The sequence below is a fragment of the Melozone crissalis genome, unplaced genomic scaffold (genome assembly GCF_028551555.1).
Source record: "Melozone crissalis strain CALT ecotype California unplaced genomic scaffold, PUWL_Pcris_2 ptg000027l_1, whole genome shotgun sequence".
Taxonomy (NCBI): Eukaryota; Metazoa; Chordata; class Aves; order Passeriformes; family Passerellidae; genus Melozone; species Melozone crissalis.
The window spans coordinates 42,703,529-42,728,566 of NW_026535805.1; the positions used below are offsets into that span (position 1 = coordinate 42,703,529).

The following is a 25,038-nucleotide window of genomic DNA, read 5'->3' on the forward strand; positions in this document are numbered from 1 at the left end:
CCATTTGAAGGATTCATCATCAAAAAACACTGCAGTTCCATGAGGTATGTTAACATAGAGAGTGTGATTAATATAACATGAATTTGAATTCACACAGGTAGGGAAAGTTCTACTGAGATTAAATGTTCTCAGGCCTGTCGACTTGAGACACTTAATCATGTAGATATTTCAAAGAAAGCCTCCTATTCCCTTCACAAATTCACTTTTTGAAATGTCAGAAATTCCTTTATCTTTGGCTATAAAATGCAATGCACAGAAAATTGAGCGTGAAAACCATGTGACAGTATTGCCCTATACACACTTCATTTTACTGTTCTGAAAAATAAGAGGCACCTAAAAAGTAATACAACACTCACAAGCTTGGGGAAAAAATACATTAAGTCAAGCTATAAAATGATATTCAATGTGATTATAATGAATGCACATGATGAACACAGAGTAAGTATCCACAGATAGTAATAAAAGAATGTGGAAAAAATCCCAAAACTATTTCTACTGAAAAATTATCTTCTTCATGTCCATGTTAGTCACCTAACTCATATAACTGTATTTTTTGTACCTTTCCAGAAGACATCCTTGACCTTACTAGCTAAAAGAGATTCCCTCTTTCTTGCCCTCTTTTTATGTTGCTTTCCCTACAAACACTGACACTTTTCAATTCAATGGAGACTTTTAAGAAAGAAATTCCTTACCTTACAGTACATGGGCACTGTGTATGTTATATCTGTTTGCTATCACAGGAGTGGATACTACTCACCTTTGATGACTGGCAGTGCCCTTTCTTAAAAAGATCTATTTCAAACTTCACTCTTTCTGAGTATGAAAGATGGAAGGATAGACCCATTCTTTCAGACAGCTCCCTGAATAAAATTCAGCTTTTATTTTCAGGACTGAAAAATTATTAGGATGCAGAAAAAGGCCACTGGCATAGTTACAAGGAAAAAAAAAATCTACATAGAGATCATCAAAGAGCAACCAAGTTAAAGGAAAGGGACACTGCTGTTTCAACAGATCACTAATTGAAAACCAAAAGTTTAGCAATGGACTGCAGTCTTGTTCTTGACTCAACCTAAAAGACTAAGTCCAACCATCAACCCAGCATCATACCTATCCTTCACAGAGCTGCTGCCTTTTAGATATCTCAAAACATCTGTTTCAGTCCCTATAATTTTATTTATATCAATTTGTGATTAAATAAACTCAGTTCTCCATGTTTTTCTTTTCTTACTCTCAAAAGAGATAAGTCTTACTGTCTTTTGGGCTATCTCCAGTTGGCAATAGCCCTGGACACATCAATATCCTTTTATGAGGTCCAAAGAGTCTTTTTATAAAGTTTATAAAATAAACAGTGTCTTTTGTAGAGGGAAAACTTTAGATATAGAACACTGAACAAGATTTGACAGACCAATAGTTTCACCTTGAGAGAAGGAGGGCTCTGAGTTTATGTGAGTGCCAGCAAATGTGTGTGGTTTTATGTATATAGCAAGCATACTGTATTTGAAAATGCCTAAATGAAGAAAATACACAAACCCTCATTCCAGGTGCTTCAGAATCTCTCAGGAAATATCCCACTTGATTGCAGTAAAAATTCTCATATGTCAATTTTCTAAATAAGAAAGTACTCCTTACGCTACTGTCAGGAATAAACATATATAAAGTGAAACGGCTATAATACTCAAATAATGAAATATTATTCACAAAACCGACTAAAAATCAGTTTAAGCTGGTTCTAATCTATTTCTCTCAACATAAGTTCATTTTCTAGCAACTGACTTATTAAAGTTTCCTCATTTTTATCCTTGGAGAATGCAGAATGGCATTATCTATGTCCATCAAAGCCCAGAAGGAGAATGAGAAAATCATGCTGAGTTTTGGTGTTGCAAGTAATTGTTTGAAAAATAATTGTAATTTTACAACCTTAAACAGTAAAATCTCAGAATTTCATCACGTGCTCTAGGATCTTTAAACATTATTAGCAGCATATGAATCTTGAATCTAATAGAATCTAGGATTTTCTTTATTATTCATTATTACTCACTTAGTTTCAACAGCTTTTCAAAAGTTATTCTGAATTTCAACAGAGGTTGGAAAACCTCAACCTAATTTTATATATTATCCAGGATACCAACTTTTAACTTCCCTGAAATGTTTTCTGAATTCTTGGTGTAACAAAAAGCTATAAAGCTCAGAAAGAATCAATCCCTGCAAGTAGTTCATATATAATAGACAAACGCAAGGTCTTCTGAGTGTGATTAATATGATTTATATACCTACATAAATTTCCTTTAATTGGATGTGTTCCTTCCTTCCCTGGTTCTGTTGGCAATGTATATTTTCTCCCCATTTCCAACATAGGCCAGACTACTAGGTCCTAATAAACCAAGTTTTGACTAACAGTTTAAATTTTCTGCTTCCATCTCAAACTCTTTAATATTTAGCAGGGTTTCATGCTGCCTTAGGTTTAATGCAAATGGTGTAGTATGAAGAAACAATTAACTTCATAGCTCTAAGATAAAATATGAATTAAAAAGCTATAACTTCACAACAGCATTAGGAGAAAAAAAATTATTAAAAATGTTGACCTTAACTTAGTGTTTAAAATGTGTCTTAAAGGAAGACTTTGACCTACACGAAGTTATGCAAGTTTCCAGACCCAGCAAGAACATATCATAAACTCCTTCAAAAATGCTAATCTATATTTAAATAATGCTCATGTATCAAGTTAATCACACACAATCAGGGAGTGGGGTTTTTTGCCATAGCATCTCTCAACAGGTTGCAAGTCACTGTTTTGACTCAGCAGCGTGTTTAAGACCCTATTGCATTTGGTCATATGAAAAATTAGCCTCTCCACTGTTGCAAAATTCTTAGATCTACAATTGTTTGAAATTTGGAATGGACAGTGATTAGATCCAACACTATCTTTCAGTCCTCCACTGCCATCATGTCCCTAATTCATACTAGGGTATGAATTCTGTTTTTTCATCTGTCTCTTCCTACCCTCACCCTAGCTGCATTAGCCCATTTGTTATTGTTTCACAATCTCTTGCATTAACTACCAATTACAGTTTAATTATATAAGCAAATCACCTTTTATTTAAAACTGTTTATTTTCTAATCCATTCAGCACTTCATTCTCTTGCCTCGACCATAACAGAGTTGCTCTCTAGAGCAGGAAATGAGTGCAAATTGCAGTATAATGGGTTGGTGGGCAGGACAGCATAGATGTGTGCTCGCATTCTTACACTAATCCATATCAATGTGGTACTGGCCACAGCTGGAGACAGCACAGACCGTTCCTCAGACTAACAGCAGCTGCTCTCACTTTCTCATGGCTGTTTCAGAACTGATCTCCTGCTGATAGAAGCTGCTGTAGCTCCATGAACTTAATTGATTTCCGAAAATTTCTGCTAACAGAGCTTCTGTCTTTTCTTGCTGCACCAAGTGCCAACTAAGGTGTTGACATCTCACTTCTGAAGAGCTAAAGATAGTCTTAACAATCTCTGGGGAGTGAATGAATGTCCACGGTCACTGAGCAAGAATTACCATTACTTAACACTTAAAACAAGTCTCTTTTCACTACCTTTCACAGCTTAATCCACTCAAATCTACTAAGAATTTCACAGTCAATATCTTTTATTAATCAATTTCTGAATATCAAGCAGAAAGCAGGTAGCTAAGGTCCACACCAAAGCATTAAAACTTATTATATTAGGTAAAAGGAAGAATAGATTGTCAGTGTCTCTCTCAGCAGAGAACATATTGCGACATATTAAGACTGTCCAAATCCATACAGGCCATCAGGTTTTATTTTTTAAATAAAAGCCGTGCTTGGGAAACAAACTTAAAAAAATTATGCAGCCTCTATGTGGCATATGTAACGCACAACCTGTGTGCTCACACATCAGCCTGTCTCATGTCTGTGTCACTTTCCTGCCCTGGCATTAAAATCTGTGCATAAAACTCTGTGCACCTTCTTGTACACCATTAAACAAGTCATTAATAGGAAAAAACATATTTTTACACATATTTAGGGAGACTGCAAAATTTCGCAAACCTGTGCAACGTGTATGAAATTCCAGAGCATTCTCAACATGATTCTAAAATGTTTTAGCTTAAGCTAGGAATTGGGCTGTTTTTAAATGCTTTTTCATAGTGAAGTGAAACTTCAGGTGCACAAGCCTTCTGTACAAATAATAGTGATCAAAAAGACACATCAGGGCCTGTCGTTTGCACTATGTAGAAGCTGTATTTTGAAAGATTCAGATGAGAGCAGGGTTGGTGTTAGTACATCTTTCAAGAGCTACTGAAATTGTAAATGCTAAAAGGTTCTTATAAATCTTGCATTTAGTTTGTAATAAAAATTTAAGATCCACAGATTCCTTTAGCATTCAAGACACTAGTAAGTGATCCTCATAAAACTTTTAGTTTATATGGACTGCAGCTTGAATAAGCCCCAGTTAGTCACACTTTTCAGATCCTTCTGCAGAGAATCTGAAATCTCAAATTATTTCCTGTTTATAGTTTCCTTTAAATATACTTAATGACAAATAGCATCAAAGGTAATATCAGTTACTTTAGTATTATTGTGCCAAAACCTGAAAGGTTTTCCACCTAACTATTGACTTTATGTTTTATTCTTCAAAGTTTTCTGTAATACAGTGCATTTTAGGTTATTGGGTATAAGTGGTGAGATTTTGGTTGTAAGAATGACCCCTTTGGAGAGTGGTCAGGGGCTCCCATGAGCAAGGCATAGCATGGTCCAGCTGGCTCTGCAGTGGAACCACCACAGCCCATCAGACAAGCTGGTGATGCTTTTGTGGAAACAGATGTAAGAAAGGGGGAAAAAATATGGAATGAACAGAGAAGGAGGGAACAAAAACAGTGAGAAATATCAGAGAGAACACCTAGGTCAGAAAAGGAAGAGGTGCATCATGACACAGCAAATATCCATGCAGCCCATGAAAAGACCATGCCAAACAGGTTTCCTGACAGGAACTGCAGCCCATGGAGAGTTCAAACTGGAGAGAATTTTTCCTGAAGGACATGCCAGAGCAGGGGGAAAGTGTGAGAGAGGAGAGGCAGAGTGGAACTGTTATGTACTGACCACACCCTCTGACCTTCTCTCATGCACTCAGGTAGTGATAGAGAAGTCAGAAGTGAAGGACTAAAGTTGAGCCTAGGAAAGGAAAAGTATTTTAATTTATTTTCTTTTTTTTTCTCACCATATTAATAGGCAATAAATTAAATAAATTTTCTCCAAGATGAGTCTATTTTGCCAATGACAGTGATTAGTAAACAATCTCCCTGTCTTAACTTCTATGCATGAGCTTCCTTATCCTATTTTCTCCCCCTGCCCTGCTGAGAAGAGGGAGAGATTAAGCATCTTGGGAGTTTGGCCCTTAACCACAGTTAATCCATCACACCACCTCATTTTCATGCTGGAGCAGTTGATTTGAGATTACTATGTGAAGTGTGCAAACATCAAGATGTGTCTAGTAAAAACATAAGAAAATGTGTCAGTGATATTTTTAGTTACAGTTTGTGGAAAACATCCAGTCTTTTTATAAATACCTGAAGGCAAGGAATACAATCCATTTAAACTCCAAGATATCTAAAACCTCACTGAAGTCAATGCAGGAAGCTGGATTTCAATAATCTGAATTGATGCTATGGTGTCTAAGGTTGCCTAGCACTTCACAGATGCACCACAAAAAATATAATTAGAAAATGTCAAAATACAATACCTCACAAAAAATTTTTCAAAGACTTTAACTTGCAGGTAATTCAAATTCTTAAAATAGTTTACCCATATTAACACCTTGTTTTTCCTCTGACCAGTTACATTAAGCTCAGTTTATTTAGATGATTGAATTGATTAAAATGAACAGTAAAAGAACAGTTCTGCAACTTAAAGAACTCCTAACTTGTAGTGTGTCAGCCACACAGCCACAAGTCTTTAAAGAAAAACTAGACTTCCAGTAAGTCCATATGCCAGATACAGCACATCATGTTTCTCACTGTATTTTAGACCCTGTGAGTCTATCTAGTCTCATTTGACTATTGTGAACACAGGCATTCATTGCTGGCATTTAAGATTTCTAGTATGATCCTTAATCTCTGGGAAAGGTCACAGCACTGTATTTCACCAGAGAGTAACAGGAATGTCTTAGATTAAAAAACAAAAGCATAACACAATAGTTTACACTTCAGTGATTTCCAAATAGTCAACTGTATCTCTGTGATATAAAGTAAATTGCAAAGAAATTTAATTTCTTTAATTCTGAAGTAATTACTAGTACTTGACTGCTTGTGGGTTTGTAACTAATACAGAATCATAAAATTGTTCAGCTTGGGAAGAACCTCTGGAGGTAATCTTCTTCAATCTCTAAATCCAACCAAAACTTTAGATGAATTTTTTTAAATTTAATTGATACCTATATATTTAATTTAATTTAGCCTTATATGGAAAGAAGGACTCCAACTCTGAGTATGTAAGACTAGAAAAAGGGTTCTATTTTACCATGAAGACCTTGAAGAGTTTAGCATCCTCTGCAATAGTAAAGAACTTCTAACTTCAGTTTGTGAGAATGCAAAAGAAAAGAGGAAAAAGATGCCCATATAACTAGACGAAATGAAGAGGCTTTCAAAAAATATTCCCTATGGCCTCCCTTATTCCTCAAAAGAAGGAAGAAAAAATGAACACATAAACACTGGCACATAGATACCACAAAACTACGTGGAATAGAAGTTAAGTTGAGCTGAGGAGTCTTCTTATCTCTAACAATGAAATAATTTCACTTTTAAAATACTTTTTTGTTTGTTCTGGAACTATTCAGAAAATCTGAATAGTTTAATCCAAAAAGTATTTCAGAGTCTGAACTGACAAGACAGAATTTACTAGACAGAATCTGTCCACAGATGTGCTGTTAATTCTCTTCATTTTAATAAATACCTGCCCGGCAAAACTATCTGCTCCAGGTCAAATGAAACCTCTCATATGTAATGAAATCCTTCGGTTTCCCATTTTAGCTAGACCAAAAAAAAAAAAAAACCAACCAAATTATCATGAGTAGATTCCAATAAATTCCCACTACTCTTCTCCCAGACTTTTTAATGGGAGACTTTTCATGAAAGACGGATTATCCATCCAGACACACTTGAGAATGATTTCCATACTGCCAGAATCCCTGCTCTCCATTCATGGTTATATCTTCTCACCCTTAAAATGAATGCACATGAATTATTTGCAGTGCTAATTACGACTATCCTTTTTCAGATTAAAAGTCTATCTGCATAGCAAAGAAGCAACTGTGAGAACATCAAGGTGCAGAATAAATATTTGAGCTAGATAATTTAAGTGGGCCCACAATTGACTGTTAGTTGGCTACTTACTCTAAATCACAGGTGTCTCCACAGTGCCTTTTCATTAGCTGTTTTATAAAAAAGCAAGAGTTTCTGCTTGGTAAGGGCAGGCCCCCAGGACACTGCAGAGTTTATGCTAAAGTTCAAAGGAGGGTATGAAAACATTGACTATGCATCAGGACATGAACTGCTATCAAAATCACACTCTCCTGGGTGGCACAAATATTTATGCAGCTTTCAGCACATTTACTTTAAATTAAATGCCACAGAAGTTAAGTAACTGCTTTCCTGGAAATCTATCTAGGCATAGGATGACCTTGTTTTTACTCAGAGTTCTTCTCATGTGTTTCCATTCAATTAAAACTACTTCTCAACTCACTTAGTTATCTCCTTATTTGGATATTCTGACTCTCTATATTGCTTTTGTCTATTACACAAATGCTTTCATTGGATTTTTTGGATCGATGTACCAGCATCAAGTTAGTGCAAAATTGTACAAAAGCTAGTGAATTATTGCACTGCATTTTTTAAATATTCAGGGTGTAAGGACTGGAAGCAGTCTGAACTAGAGAGGCTGGGAATTCAGTAATTAATACCTGACCTAGATTATTAAAAGTTATCTCAGAACATTTACAACACCCTGCTGGTAGCAGTAGAGCTAAGGCAATTATTTAATAAACACTGCTTTGGTCTGCTGAGGACCTACAAAAAACTGACTGTTCATGTGCTGCTGAGAGGTTTCCAATTACTTAATCTTATGCAGAAAGCTAAAATACATAAACATTTAATAAACATTTCTTAATAGTAATTATATTTTCCACTGGAACAATATGCAGCCATGACCGCATGGAGCAGTGACCTTTGCAATCATGAGCTGAGTCCAACAATGTATATAAATTATGTGTTTTGATTTAAAGATTACAGTTTGGAAAGCTGATGTTTTATAACCTGCCACATCAAGCATTTTAATTACTTGCCTATAAACCTTTCTGTCATGTGTAAACTCTTATTTACAAATTATATTGGCTGTAGTTTCATTACAGTTATGTTACACACAGGACATTGTATCTTAGTTTCATTTGTAATTGAGAAAAATGACAAGCTATTATTTTTGTGAGCTGTCTCCCTGCTTGGAGATCTGGGAGTTATTGCACAGGATATCCAACTTGACTGTACAGGCCTCCTTCATAAATTTAATACCAGAGGGACAATGAGATCTCCTGTGTTTAAGCTTCCTTTATATTGTAAAATTTAAAAAAGTGTAACTGCACAGTAAACTGTCCAGTGCAGACTGTTAAAGAGATTTACAACATAAATTACAGCCTAAAGTACTTTTCATGAATGGGGCAGAATTTGGTCCCTTTTATCAAGCTTTTGTCAGCATTTTAAAGCATTTTTCTAAGCTGAATATTTTCAGGTTAAACTGGGAACTGCAGGAACCCTAGCCCCATCTAATGTTGTATACCTTATTTCACTTTAGGGATGATATTCCCAGTGCTCCTCCACTGTCAGTGGAGAAGCAGAGGGTATCCCTAAATTCATGTAGAGCATAAGATTATGCCATGTATCATCCTCTGTGGGAACTTGCCTCTCTCCCGGTTACACAGGGAGTCATCAAAATTGCCTTGTGAACTTAAACCACCAGAACAGATCTAATGATTTGCCAAGATTTCTGCATCTCCCATTTAGGAAGTTGATTTGATAAAGTGTGTGGTGAGCCAGAAAATCACAACTGTTTATATTGTTTACAACAGTTTTCTCTATGACTCTCATCCTGCTAAACAATTAATGTGGTCTGAAGTTTTTGCACACTCACCCAGATGTGTGTAGAATGCAATGAGGTCTTTGCTCAGTCTCCTCTTCTCCAGACTGACCAAACTGAGTGACCTCAGCTGTTCTTCATATCTCTTCCCCTCAAAGTCCTTCACCGCTCTCCTCTGGACACTTTCTAGTAGATTTATATCCTCCTTGTATTGTGGCACCCAAAACTGCACACTACTCGAGTACTCTTTAATAGTTTCCTTGATTCAACAGCATGCTCTTTCAATAATATGGCAATACCAGTGGCCTCAATAATAGAGAACAGAGCAATTCCTAGATTAATAAAACAGACATGTCCCTAAAGTACCCATGTGAACAATACTAACAGTGTAGCTCAAAAACTACTGTGCAAACTTTTGTTTTAATTTTTAGTCATCTGTGTATCTAAAATTCATTCAATCCAGGTGCCATCATATGGCTGAATAAAGAATTTTGTAGGTTGAATTTTGCCCCAAGCACAATTTTATTACCTTGGTTTCAGCCTACTGGAATGAGGAGTTCATGAAAATTATTAAGTGCTTAGACCCTCATTTCAGTATAGTTATAGCTCTTGACTCAATAGAGTATCATTTTACAGTAAAATAAGGAAGTATATTATACTTTAGGAGCATTTAAAATTGTCTAAAGTAATAGTTGTAAGTCCCAATACTGTGCAAGACTTTTACCAAACTAAGAAACAGACATAAATTAGTACCATATTGTACACATGTTGATGAAGATAATATCCTGCCAAGTATGAAAATGTCATCCCAAAATAGAAAGCCACATTTCCTCAGGATATTGATCTAGCTTAGCTAGATCCCATAAAAGACGGAAAAGTGGATAATGTAACTTCAGACATGAGAAGTTATTAAGTGAATTGACTGCTGGAGCAGGACTTAATCCTGAGTCCCTACAGAATGAGAATTTCTCAGGTCAGATTGTTTTTATAGCTCTAAGCTAATGCAGTGCACACTTGGGAAGGAGGAGGAACTCTGAAGTGAGTTACTTGCTGTGGTACCTGTGTCATGTATTTTTGCACAATTATTTGCTTACTTGCCTCACAAAGTCATACTTTTTTTTTTTTTCTGGAACTTCACAATACCCTTTGAGCATTTTTGTAGACTTTATTTCTAGTCAAAGTGCTCTAACAGTAACTTCTGCTATGAAGGGATTTGTTTTCATGTCCATGGTGTTTTAATACCTAAAAGGCTTAATTAGCAACTTAACAGACATGTGAACCAAGAAATGACTAACAACATTTAAAAATTACATTAATTTTTAAGACATTTATATGCTGGATCATGTGTTAGAAGAAATAGCAACAGCCACTCAGTGGAACTGTGCTCAGCGACCAAAAATTGGCCATCTGCAACTTGTGGTGTCTAAGGCATACACAAGACAGCACCAATGCAGAGTTGCTACTGAACCAGTATGCAGTTTAGAACAAAAATCACTGTCAGGACACACACTGTTACTCCTATGGCCCAGAGAAAGATGTTTAAACTTCAGAACATGACATTAGAAAATTAAGTACATCTTCTCTGCTTCATAACTTATGTTGATAGCATGCAAAATATCATTAATTGGTGCATCTTTAAAGGAGTATGGTCAGTATTAGTCACCAGCTCTACAACAGCCGAGGAGCTGGTGACTAAAAGGAGGAGGGCATGATCACATATAATTTTCTACCATATAGAATGAAGTATTGACTTCATTCCTGCAATAAAACTGAGACACCATAAGCTGGGAAAGGCATGTTTTGTAGCACTATTTTTCTTGCATGAGCCCACTAAAAAGAAACCAGAATATGCCTTGAAAAGTAGTTACAGTAATTCTTTCTTCTGTATCCTCCTATGATTCTACTTGATCTGATTTATTGCTTCCCTTTCTTCACCCCTATTTAGCTATTTTATTACTGGCTCAGATCACTTTCCAGGGCTCACTGCATTTGATATACTCCAGTAAAAAAATGGAGTGTGTGATGGAATCACATAAATTAGAAGATTGATAACAATATGTTATTCATTTATTTTCATACTAACCTGAATCAAAAACATGTTTAAAAATTCCTAAAGTGTTAATATCAAGGACATACAGATTCTAATCACTGCTAACATAATTGTTTTAGAAGATTATAATGTGAAGACAGAAATAACTTATCCCTGAAAAACAGACATATAAAAGGATTTTCCTACGATATAATCACAAAATATCTTCCTTGTTTCTGATGAGTGTCAAATGCAATAGACAAGAATTTACAACATAGCCTGACTGAACAAGAAGCAAACAACAATTTGTGCCTGAAGTTAACTTTTATGAAGTACAGATAATTTTGCCCCCAGGCCACTTATCTGAATTGCCAGTGTAAATTTTGATTTTCCTAGATTTTCCCATACAAACAATTTTTTAGGGACCTCTCAAAATCAAATAAAAATGGTAGAGGGCAGGACACAGAGTGGGCTGCCACAGAACCAGACTTGGTGTCTCAAACAAAACATTCATTAATTTATTTATCATGTGATAAAAATTTAATGTGCATTTAGGATGAATAAAGATCATTAAAACCAAAGACACCTCCATGAGTTCAGAGGTACCCAGGCTACAGGCTTGAGGTTAGGAGAGAAACTAATGGTTTATGGTTCTATGTAAAGAACTGAGAAGTATAAACCTTTGTTTTGGTGTCTTATGAATGTAATAGCTACATACTCCGAAGGTAATGTATTAACATCTATCTCTCTGTTTTCTCTGAGAAAAAAAATACCTACTTGGCAGACTTTGCTCTAAACCTGAATCTGTAATCTTCCCTCTCTCCGGACAAACTCTTCAGATCTGCAGGGTGAATCCTGTTTGAGGTTTAATGGTTTATTACAGATTGTGCTTCTACTTCTTTCAGTATTGCAGATGAAAGTTCTTCAGAGCCACTGCAGAATACTTTGTACTGATTCACAGAATACCTAATATAGATGCAGATCAAAGATCTGTAATAAAATAACAACTGTGTGTAAGTATACCCAATACTGATTGAGATCCAATGGGAGAATTTTTGCCTTAGCAATCCTAAGGTACAAAAATTACACGTGCTTAAAACTACTCTTCCTTTTCTTGCTAGTTGGCCACATGAGAATTAGATCACATGTAAGTATGGATTTACACTCTTTCTAGTTAGAATTCCCTTCTGAATTCCACCTTTTCCTTTTATCCCTCGTAAAAACAAAGAACTCAGTGGGTTCATGTGATATTTTTAGACCACTTTTTAACAACATAATTTTCTCTAAAGCTTGCATCAATTTGAATTTCCCTGTGGTGAGCTGACACAAAAGCTAAGAAGGAAAAAATAAATAAGTTAACTTATTAATTAATAAAGAGAAGCTACGAAAAGCCCTCATAGAGCTTACAATTCCGTAGCAGCCCTACAGACAACTGTAAGAACTTTGGGAAATTTGAGATCAATGAACATGCCATGTACTCGTAGCAGGAGCTACCTGTCTGATGGGGTGGTTTTATGCTGGCTCCTGATGGGATGCTGAATGGTGTCCCAAGCAGATGTACTCATCAGGGTAGCTCAAGTCACTGAGTATTCCCATCCCTGTTCACAGAGTCAGGATAATAAAGCACATCCATTAAAAAATGTTTGCTTAATTGCTATTGCCATTCTGCTGGGATTTCTATTTCAGATTCTTTGTACAGAGAAGAAAAGAAACTAGTTATGGCCTTTTGGGCAGTATTCAGGCTTTTTTTCTTTTTCTACTTTCAGTATTTTACATAAGCCATATATATGTATTTCTACTGAAGTGGTAAAGAATGCTTTTGCCACTCTGGTCAAATTTTCCTGAGGGTCCCAGATTGCCCAAAGCACGTGCATAGTTAACTGGGATAGGTACATAAATCTGTGGTACTGATTACACATTTTTACCGACTGAGTTAATGAATAAAATTTAGTTTTAGTGTCCCTACTATTACTCATTCATTTGGTATTCATTGTTTTAACACTGACCATAATGATGCCCATTAGGTTTTAAAATGGACGTCATTTATCCTTCCATAAGAATTCCATCATAATTCAGCAAGAAGGCAATCTACTCATTATGATGGATCTTTCCATTAATAAGGTGAATTTGTGTCCACATTATCCAATGTAATATCTGCTGCATTCAAGCATTAATTAACATCCACTTATTTTAAAGTGGTAGTCACTACCTGCCTAGAGCAAAATAAATCCTGAATTGTAAGCTTAAATTCCCCACATTCTTCAAGCAAAGTGAAGACATTTCATTAATACCCAGTGTTTTCAGTGCTTTGTGAAATGCTGCAGCCATAGAATACGTGCCCTAGTATTTATGAAAACTGGGCTTTCCCATGTTAGAAAGCAGCATGCTGTTAACAGGCACGAAGCCCTGGGACATCATTTTCAAAGACACAGCTGACTGTAGCCACTTTGCAGTTATTTCTGCTGCTGTTCTGAGCATTGCAGAACAATCTCAGGTTCCTAAAAAGTGAATGAGAGAGTGGGTTTTCAGCTCTCTGAAGATTATCATACTTGAATATGAAACTAAACTTATGTTGTGGAAATGTCAGAAGGACTTCAACAGGTCAGATCAAAATCTCTTTAGACTAAGGCTTTCTCTCCAAACACAAGAAAAATTTCATAATGTTACTAAGGAAATAATCTGTCATCTTCAACTCAAATGATTCAAACTGGCCCAAATTTCTGTATTTGAAAAATACAGTCTTCTGCTGTGTGGCAGCGTGGAATATCACTACATATTCTAAATATCTTTAATGCATAAACAGACGTAAATTAGCAAATTTTAAATGGAAATCAAAAATAAAACATGCAAAATACATACAGGAAACCTACATAAGAATTTAGATTAGATTTTCTGGGTTTAAAACACCAGGAATCTTTTGAAGAAAACAAAGGAATACTTCTTTATGGATCTACTATAAGGTTTTACTTTAGCTACTTGTCATGAAACATTTCATAGGTCTATAGAACAACCATTTTCTAAATGCAGCATTTAGCCACACGAAATACCAAAAGACAGCCTGAAAGAACTATCATGTAAAAATCTCAAGAGGAAGTCAAAGGTGCATTTTGGACCATAAAATGTGATCAGAGTAGTTACTTCTCTGTACAATACATCTACAGATAATTGCCCAGAATTATCTTCTCAAAAACAAGAAAATAAAAAAAACCTACACAGTACTGGGAAGCAAAGTAGACAAAGAATCTAAATAATAATTTAAAGGAAAAGTATCTCAATCTAAGTTATTCAAGTTTGCCTAGAATAATGCTGTCATAGACAGCCAAGTATATAAGTGGCAGAGTGAAAGCACACTATAATCAGTAATAATATTTATAAACACATATAAATTAGGTGAAAAGCTGCTGCTTTCATTATTTTAAATAAAGAACCTCATCATTTTCTTTTCCACCACGAAAACTTGCATTGAAAGCTGAGAAGCTTTTTTCTTATGCCATTTCAATTTTGCTTGTAACTTTCAGAAAAAAACATTAGATTTTTAATAAAGTAAATTGAATTAAGAGCTGCGTTGTGTCATACATTTTCAAACAGGTTTCACAGATTGATGAGGCAACCCCTGAATGGTGAACGCCCTTCTATTTGATCCAAAATTGAGACAGTGCAGGAGCAGTCAAGAGAGACTGTGATATTTGGAGAGCTCTTTTGCCTACCCCAAATCTTTTTGGTTATCATTTCTTTTCCTTGAGTATTGCAAGCAAAATCATGTTTTGTTTCATGCAGCTCTGGGAAGGCCAGGTAATGAGTCTGGTGATTTACTGATAGAATCATCTATTTGATCACACTTATGGTAGGAATATGAGATTCTGAGTTATCCTGAAACCATTAAGGTTCGAAAAGCACTCTGTGACGAATATCATTCATCATTCTAATGCTGCCAGATCCACCACTAAACCATGGTTCTAATCACCCCATCTACACATTTTTGAACATTTCCAAGGATGGTGATTCCATTGCTTCCCTGGGCAGTTTGTTCCAATACTAGACCACTCTTTCAGTGAAGAAACATTTCCAAATCTCTAAACTACACCTCTTCTGGCACAACTTGATGCTCTTTCCTCTTATCCTGTCGCATGTTACCTGAGAGAAAAGACCCATGGCCGCCTGTTTATATCCTTCTTTAAGGTTGTTAGGTCCCCTTGAGCTTTTTCTCCAGGATAAACAACTCCAATTTGTTACCAAATGTTAGGATTTTTCCACTACTGCAAGTGTCTTTTCAGAAACAAAGGAAGAAAATTGCAGTGACATTTCCTCAAAGGAACACTGCAGTTACTCAGCCAACTCCAACAAAGCCAAAGAGGATTGCACTTTCCAAATTCAGAAACAAAGTATCTCTCTGTGATGTTTCAAACAGAAAATTTGAGAACGTTTACTGAAAAAAGCCAAAGAAGCAAACCATTGCCAGCTAGCTCTAACATAAAAGCTTGACAACTTTTTGAAAAAAGTTGCCCTGATCATTCCTCTATTTAATTCTCTGTAATTTTTAATCTCATCTGGCAGTTTTTATTCTCTTTCATCCTTTGCTACACATTCCTATTTCTGTTCAACACATGAGATGTATGCATAAAGTGATTTTCATTCAAATGTATAGGTATACTTACCACCTATTTGATATAAAACAAAAGACACAGAACAGTGACAAAACTGGATTTTGTGCATCTACCTAACTGAGCTAGTACATCACCTATGAAAGAGAGGAAAAATTCACTGGAGCTCATAGCACTGAAGCTGAAACTCGGCAAAAAAACTGTAGAAAGTTCTTTCTGAAAAAGAACTTTTCATCACAGCAGACTAAACATAATTAGCTCACACATTCAAGTAATAAGACACAGCTGACCAAACAATGTATCTATTTATTTGATTATCTTTTAAGGCATCTGTAGTTACAAATCTACTTTCTAAGTTAAAAAATGCAGCTTCAGTCCACCGGTTTTATTACTTTAGACTGCTTAGGTTTATTTAGCTAGGAAATATTTCCATACCTAATAAGAACAGAATACTGATCTATTATTTCCTTTTTCATTTCACTTTTTTAACTTTTCCATCTGTTTTTTTTAACTTGGCAGACATTTACAATTACTAGATATGTGTACAGCTCTGCATTGTTGCATTTAATTTAAAATATGTAAGAAGAAAAAGTTCTTCTCTAATATGACAGACTTTGATCATCTAAGCCTCAAATAACTTCAAAGTAAATGAAATACTGTGTTGTGGTTTTTCTGGAGCACAGAAGATACAATATTGATGGAAAACTACGGATTACTATTCCCTGTATTTATATCCATTAATATTTCTGCAAACAAGCTACCTAGTTCACAGCAAAGCAAACTTAGAATTGTGTGAAGTTTTGCCTGAGTAACTGCATGGCCAAGTATGTGCTGCAGTGAGGGAGATCACCAGGACATATCCTACAGAAAACTGAGACATGGTTCAGGAATATATAGAGCCATTTCTCTTCTACAATTTAATTTCAAAAAATGAATCATAACTAAAATAATCTTTTAAGATGTTAAACTGAATGGATGTACCTCTGGCACTGTTATTTTTAATTAATAAAGCACACTTGAAATCCTCAACTTAACAAAAAAAGCCTAGAAGAAAACTGACACAGAAAGTTGTTAAAATGACTGCCTTCACTGTGAAAAATTTTCCTGTCTCTAAAATGAATTAAACTAGCCAAGGAATTGATCCAGAAGTGTCAGGCGTTTAATGATATTTAATACTTACAGCTTCAAAAACTTGTAAGAAAATAATGAAAAATATTGACAATGTTACAATTCTTCTATCTTGCCCATTTTTCTGAGGAAGTTAGCTATGGAAAATAAAGGGATAGAGCTAAGAGGGCCAAACATACATCACTAGCTACAATCAAAAAAAATAAAAGGATTAACCTGTATCACAGAGAGTGCCTGTGAAACTGAAAAGGTATGTAGATACCAATCACAAATTCATCCAGCCATCTCAGGAGACAGGGATGGTACTGCATGTATTGTCAGAAACATTCTAGCAAAATATGTAATGTTAAGGCAGGCTCATGAAAAAACCCCACAAAAACACAAAACAACCTCACTAAAAATAAGTCCAAATCCATTCATTTGGGTAAAACAATCATCTGTCTCTACTCATGCATGCCATCTGCTCTTTCTGCTGCCACTCCTGTCAATCTGAAGTTGATAGGTAATGGCCCTATGATTCAGGGAAACTGCTGAAGTGTGTACTCAGGCTTCAGTTTGAGAGATGGGTTCATTTATCATCACAATAAGCTATTACCATTGATAGGTCACAACACATTGAAGAGACAGTCAGCCTAATTGGCTCCATTCAGTTAGCTCTGGATGTGCCTCTAGGAGAGGAGCGCTGCTTTGCAGGTAATATTCCATCATCCAACAAACCACTTGTTTAATAATTCATTGCAGTTCAGCTTAGGGTTCTAGCACATGATTATCCCTTCCATATGCCAAATATTGAGGTCTTAGCCCTTTTGCATCTTGGGTGCAAGAAGACAAATACAAATTCATTCTACAGTTATGGTAATCCACATTTATAAAAACTTATGGAGTATTTAAAATTCTCACTTTCTAAAGAAATATATTGCATAAAGCTAGGGTTTCTCTCTGGAAAATAAAATCGCTTCTTCCATTATTCTCTTCTATTAAAGATCATCTTACAGTACGCAAACTTACTAGGAATGTTAAGTAATGGATCTCATTTTGCTTTCTAGAGATTGCACAAATCAGCATGAGTCCTTTCAGAGTAGTGAGGGCAGATGAGACATGGAATAGTGTACATGAGACACAGGATCTACAGGATTTAAAGGATTCTTCATACTCTGTTCAGGTATTAGATCAAGGCATGATACTCAGTATTAATGTGCTTAGAATGATGACTCTATGAAAACACAAGTTAAAACTAAGTAAATAATTCCAGCTTCTGATCACTACTGTGCTACTTACTTGTCAGTTTAGGTTACCATTTCATTATTCAATTCCTTAGCTGCTTATCACAGCCATAATGAGTACTGCTCCCCATAAATTAACACAAAATATATTTAAAAAGCATTACTTTGTCTACACTTTGAATATCAGTTTGGGTTTTCTTTCACTAATGATGTCTTACTTGAATTTGTATGATTTTCAACCATTTATACCACCTTTGCATCTTCTGTACCCTTGTTAGTAATGCTGCTTCGTGTTTGAAAAATCAGTGACTCCTGCCAATATTTTGTTTTACAAACACACAACCTTTTTGTTAATGACAATAGACGTAATATGCTGTTTACCAAGTTAGTTGGATTAGGTCTCCCAAATCTGTGAATTGATTAAAAATTCTCATAACACACATACAATAAAATACGAGTCTCATAAATCCACACACACAGATTTCCTAATTGCATGAGCATACGGGCGATTAGCACTTGGATTTGGGCACCAGTGCTACACCTGTTTGGTTTAAAACTTCATAATGACACAAGGTAGTGTGCCAGTCCAGTTCAGGCACCAAAACTTAGTTTCTAAGGGCAGACGTACAATAGCAAGGCTATTCTATTCTATACTATATGTAAAATGGAAACAACAGAATTTATCTATCTTGTAGAGAAACTGTATGTAAGGACAATCTTGAGATTGTCAGATGCTACCAAGCACATCAAACTTCAAATACAATATAGCAGAGATTGAAAATACAACAAATGGTCTGTGCTAAAGGCTGTTTCCCTTATGCACCATCAGAAATACTCAGTATTTCTGCCCTGCTGCATATTGCCTTTTTGATATGGAAAGCAAAATGGAATACCTCCAAATTACAAAACTAAAGCTCAGTGGCATCATGCAATGTTACTAATGCGTTATATAAACTCAACAATTTCAATTACATTCTATTTCAAGATTTTGTAAATCATTTAAACTTGAAGTAAATTATGGGGGACAGGTAAATCAAACAGAAATTGCAGTTTATTTATTCATAAAGGGAAATCTGGAAACTAAACATAAAACTAACTCTTTATGGCTCTCAATATTTTGAGAATGACTTTTCAGTAGTTCTCAAGTATACCCTTCTGGTGATGGGCATAAATTCCTTCATCACGTCCTGTGTAACCCAATATGAACTAGATGTTTGGACTATAAATTCTCTCTGATTAATCTAAGTGAGTAAAACTTGATTAAACACTTTACTTACAGGTACCCTGTGATGAGCAAGGAACTCTAAATATAGTTTTCAAAGCAAACACTTATTTACTGATGAAGTATTTAGCATGCAGAGGAATGTATATAAGAGGACTGAAATATAAGAAGAGCAAAATCCCAATGTATCCTCCCTTTCATAAATTTCAGTTTTCCTTTGCAGTGGTTAAGTAACCACTATTTAATTTAGCTATCCCTAGCTTGGGAATCATCATGACCATGTATCTTTGCATGGTGATAAACCCTCAGTACAAACCTCCAGATATATAAATTCTTCCAAAGTCAAAGCCTTTTTTGTTTTTCTTCTGCTTCTTCAGATCCTTCATTATTATAGTATTTGGGATCAAAGAAATCAGAAAGTAAAACTTTGCAAGCTGGAAAGCATATTCCCCCAATTTACTTCCTTTTAATTATTTCCTATCACCCCTCAGTGTTCTCTCTCTAGCATTCACTTCCCTTCTTTTGTGAAACTGCTTTATTTTCTGCTTGTTTCTCCATTTTTCAACTGCCTCTATTGATTGAAACCCTTGCCTTCAAGGCAGTCTTGGGCAAGCAGGTAACACAAAGGACACTTGAGATTTATGAAATAATTTCACCAACAGTAAATTTCCTCTTTTATCTAGGGTAGTGTAAGATGATTTTAGCACCAAGAAATTAAATGTAACATGGGATACATGAAATATTGCAGTCAGTGTTCTCAGCTAGGCAGAGTCTGAGCCCTGTTTCAACCCATTTCCAAGGCTCAAAGAGGCTGTAACAGTCTACTGGGCATCCTTAGTTTCCTTGTAATCACAATAATGGCTGCACTTGAATCGTCCCAACAGGCTACCCAAGCATCATTAAAAGCATTAACGAGGAACAAAGTGTGCAAAATTTACTTATCTCTTGGTGGTTCTTTACAGTCATGGGTAGCTGAGCCCCACGTAGGACAGTACTAATACTGTTGCACTTTTTACTGGGGATCAAGCCAAATCTGGCAAGCCACAGCTGTGAAAGAATGCAGAGACCTAGCCCTGGCCATTTCATGCTGCCAAATTGAAAGAATATTTCAATAAAAGTAAAGACTCTAAATCAAATAATGAAATACAAATTAAGTAAACTTAAAGAAAGCATCAGGTGTTGGTTGCAATCCTTAAAATGTTTTGTTCTTCCCTTGGATGTCTGCTCTGTTTGTTTCATCTTTTCCATATCTGACTCTGCCTATTATCTCAATTTTTAGAAGCTATATTGAAATAAGTGCTAATAAAATAAATGGCATATTTTTATGAATTGAAGACAACTTCATACTGTTGAGTGAGTCTGATTACCATGGTGACTTGGTTTTGGTCAGATCAGTTTAGATTGTGATTTAAAATAAAACAGAATTATTTAGATCAGTTTAATGTTACTTGTTATAAAAAGAAAAACATCAGTAAACTAAACCATCTTTTTCTTAGAAGAATGCATTCCATTATGAAAGATAAAAGATACTGAAGTAGCTGAATTTACAAAATTTATTTTTAATTTAGTTTTAACTGAATTGCTTTAATTTTCTGCCACGAGTTGGCTATTGACTACTTAAAAGATCTGAAATTTGCAGCAACTCTGAATATTCAGGAGTGTTGAAGGACATTTCTTGCATACTATGTACTGCTGATGCCTATTACTGTTTCTTTTACAGATATGGGTAACACGCATATAACCCAGCCACTTCATCCTACTCATACTTACAATATATTAAGAATCATTAAATGTCCCTACAGAACTGGTTTTGGTGTGTTATGCCTTACACTTGAGGATCACATTATTCCCTACTCTGTTCCAAATTTACTGTTGCAAGCTTGGCGATGTGCTTTGCTACACACTCAAATCTGGTGCCGACACTTTCATGTGCAGAGGGTATAAAAAAGGCAAATTCATCATGAAATACTGGCCTTACATAGCAAGCAGATACTTCACGCACTACCAGTAGGCGACTAAAGGGTGACCTGCTTAAATTTGGACAACCCATATTCATCAGGGAACAAAATCTTCTACTGGGGGCCTAAACTGTCCATACAACCTGAAATAAGGGGTTTTCATAGAAAGGTGCACAAAGGGAGATCCCACCAGCCCACCTATGCTGCACTATTTGCTTCCCTGACAATAAAAGCAATACAGACACAAGCTTAAAAAAATCAGCCTGAGTGCTGGAATTCTCTAGGCTAGATTACTTTCACTAGGCTAAATAATTTGAAAAAAAACAACTGATGGTAAAAATAGTAGCTTCCAACTAAATTTTAACTTGTATTTCATCCATTTATACCAGAAAGTATTATGTTAGATTGCTTTCCTTTCTGAGGCAGGCACTAAAAGTAAGGGAGCTGTGGGTCTTTTTAACTACATCATGTCCTATGAACAAGAAAATGCTGAGATCTGAAACCATGACAATACTAGATGAAGCTTTCTGGGCTTAGTTGCATTCATAATTCAGGACAATTGATCCCAGCATTTCAGTTCCAGCTGATTATTGTATTATTTACGCTTCTTTATGTTTTGGGTCTCAACTCCATCCCTTCCCCCCTGGGAGCCATAGACTGCAATTTGCTTGCATTATTCCGCCTTTTGTATCAGAATTGCCTAAGAAATGAAAACAAATGGAAGGAAATAAACATAAAAGCTATAAGGATCTAGTTTATTATTATTTTATAATTCAATTTTTAATCCTATGAGGTATTCTAGGCAGTCTGTAATAGATAATATGTCACAAAACAAACTGCTCATTCCATCCCAATCTAGTTTTCCACCAGTGAAGTATTTTAAAAAGGCTGACAGATTTTTAAAATTTGCATGAGTTGACTACAGGCTCATTACAGTGTCTTCATTACAGTGTCTTCACTCAACAAAACAATGACTTAGTGAAGTCAGCAAATAGGTTATTAGCAAATAGATAATTATAAAATAAGAAGAAAATAAATGAAGAGACAGGGTCAAAAAGTCCCCTTCCTGTTCTCTATGCACAGACTCTACACAAAACTTTCAGCTGCTGTCTTGGTTTTAACTAGAAATCAGAGAAAGAACAATATCTATCATATGGCTGCTTTAGGTCTATGGAGTTGACAAACGTGTTGACGAACAAAGATAAACATTTATATTTTTGCTTTAATCTTCAACATGCTCTGACTCCATGAAGGATCAGCTTATATACACCTTACTTACAGTAAATGGGATCATGCTGTACAACTAATATAAATGATTCCTGAAAAACAGGGGTGAATTCAAGAAATGCCTCAATCCAAGTCTGTCAGTATGCATATAGCTGTTTGGAGAAAAAGTGGTTCAGGATTTCCATCATGTTGTTTGCAGTTTGAGTAATGGCAACATTAGCGTCTGCTCAAAACCCAGATGGAAGAGTGGGAGGGGATGTGTTACATGCTGTGCATTGAGACCTAACAATGTCCAGAGATTTGAATTCTAAGACAAACTCCACCTAAGGACTGAACTAACCTGCAACTGCTGACCAAAGGCAATCCTAATCATCTGAAAAGGGCAAGGTAAATCTCAACCCTCACATTAAAGCTCACCCTTGGCAGAGAAAGGAAGATAAAACTTGAAGATACAGAAAAAAAATAATTAAAAAATCATGTACCCAAAGATGGAAGTTTCCTCATGGAATTTCAAGGTGGTCTCAGCCACCTCTCATGTTTGTGTCATGGAGGGGTGGGAACAGGAGTCATATGTTTAGATATGTTGAATATCATGTTTAGTTTTGTCTAATTATAAGGAGCTTCTACTCATCATACAAATTATCAAATTGCTTTTTGATGAGGCATCAAAGAGGCAGAGTGTATACATAATGTTAGACTTCCAAAACACTGCACACACCTAACCCTTCCGCACTGATTTTAAAGAAACAAGTGTTTCACATTATCCTGCTGAGTTGGGTACCTAATTTTTAATTTAATTTAATTTATACTTTCTTTTCAGTGCTCCAATCAAACGTTATCCTACTATAACTCATAACACTTTCAGACAAATTAATAAAATATATTAGCATGGACGCATATTTAAAAGAAACTTATAGATCCATTGTCAAAACAATTTAAGAAACTGCTAACTAAAAGAAAAGGAGGTTTTCAAATACCTAAAATGTAATTAGAGTTTGTAAAATAATGCAACTTTTCAGATTTTGGAAGGTCTAACACAGCACAAGTCCTCATGATTGCTGCAATCCTTAGCTCAGTAGGCTATGGGAAGGTAGGCAGGCAAGAATATAAACTGTTTTATGATACCTACTAAAACCTTAATACTAACCATTTTAAATCTGTTCTCTCAAATTATCCACTAGGTATTTTATTTCTGGAAATTAAATTCCTCCAAATTACTCCCAAACGTATTCTGCATCAAAAACATTGTTCAATTTCTCAGTTCAAATGCATATTATATGGGTTTTTAAAAAGTTACTTGAATTTATACAAAGAAGTTTAAGTTCTGGTAGCTGCATATATATTTAGAAGTCTAAAAGGGCATGGTAATGTTAAATTAATTTGCTTATGTTTTTCTCCCACTCTGACATAAACAAGAATCCTGTACCATCTACAGCCTCTTGTTATTTAGAACATCTCCTTCGAGACACAGTCAAAGACCAGTATCACATAGCCTAGTGTCACCCAGATTCAGATGAAAAAGAAAAAGCTGAAGGCTGCACAGGAGCATCCTATTTATAATGATTTTTTCCTTCCAAAGAGGCAGCTGGAGATGGATGTAAAACAATCAGATAGCACATATATGTCAATCAACACTGTGGAGGCACACACAGGACATGCCAACTTCATAATAAAAGAATTATTTGATATAAGTTTTTTGAGCTATATTTGAAAACTAGGAAATGCAGGATCGTTACTACCTCTCTTTATTCAATTTTATTTTGGGAAATATTATTTAAGAGCAATAATTTTAGCAATATAGAGGAGAGGCAGCTTTCTGTGACATAAGATTTATAAATTACAAGAGAAGTGTACATCTTGATAAAAGATTTCCTAAATTTTTTCTGTGTTTCTTAAGACAAAATTTTTTAAAGATTTTGTATGCTTTGACATACCAATTATTCTACAGCTAGCAGTTATTCTCAAGAAAGGATGTTTTTATCTAGATTCAGCTATTTGGTTTTATTCAGTTTCAGCTATTTAGAGAAATGTTTTATTGAGTTTACAAATAAGGACTCTCAATATTCTATTTCCATTTCCCTTCCCATAGAATAAATCATCTGGCCTAGGCATGTCATTACAACTATAGTTTACGTGATGCAACATGACAGTTAAGATGTACTGTGGTAATTTGAGTGCTTTCACTGTTATTGTAGTATCAAAAATTTATATGGTTCAGTTATTAAGGCAAATTGCTTCATTCATACAGTGATATCTGACAGTAACCACAAAGGACCTCCAAATTACACTGAAAAAATATCTTCCACATTCAAATAATGTGTGCATATTCCTACCATTACTTCGTTCACTGGCTAGAAGCAAGAGAATTCTGTAAGGAAAAGTATCAGTTCACGTTTCAGGGTAAGTTCACCAGACATGCAATATTATAGAAGAAACTCCCTCCTGCCCAGCTAAGTGAGCCTGACTCTCTTTAACAATTTATAGGCCATGAAAAGGATGCCCAATTCTTCAGAATGATGTTAT

General features: G+C 35.4%; 1 protein-coding gene across 1 annotated transcript in view; it reads right to left on the minus strand.

The window, feature by feature from the left end:
* LAMA2 (laminin subunit alpha 2) overlaps positions 1–25,038 on the minus strand; it is a 252,727-nt gene that overhangs the window by 166,262 nt on the left and 61,427 nt on the right. The window lies entirely within an intron of this gene.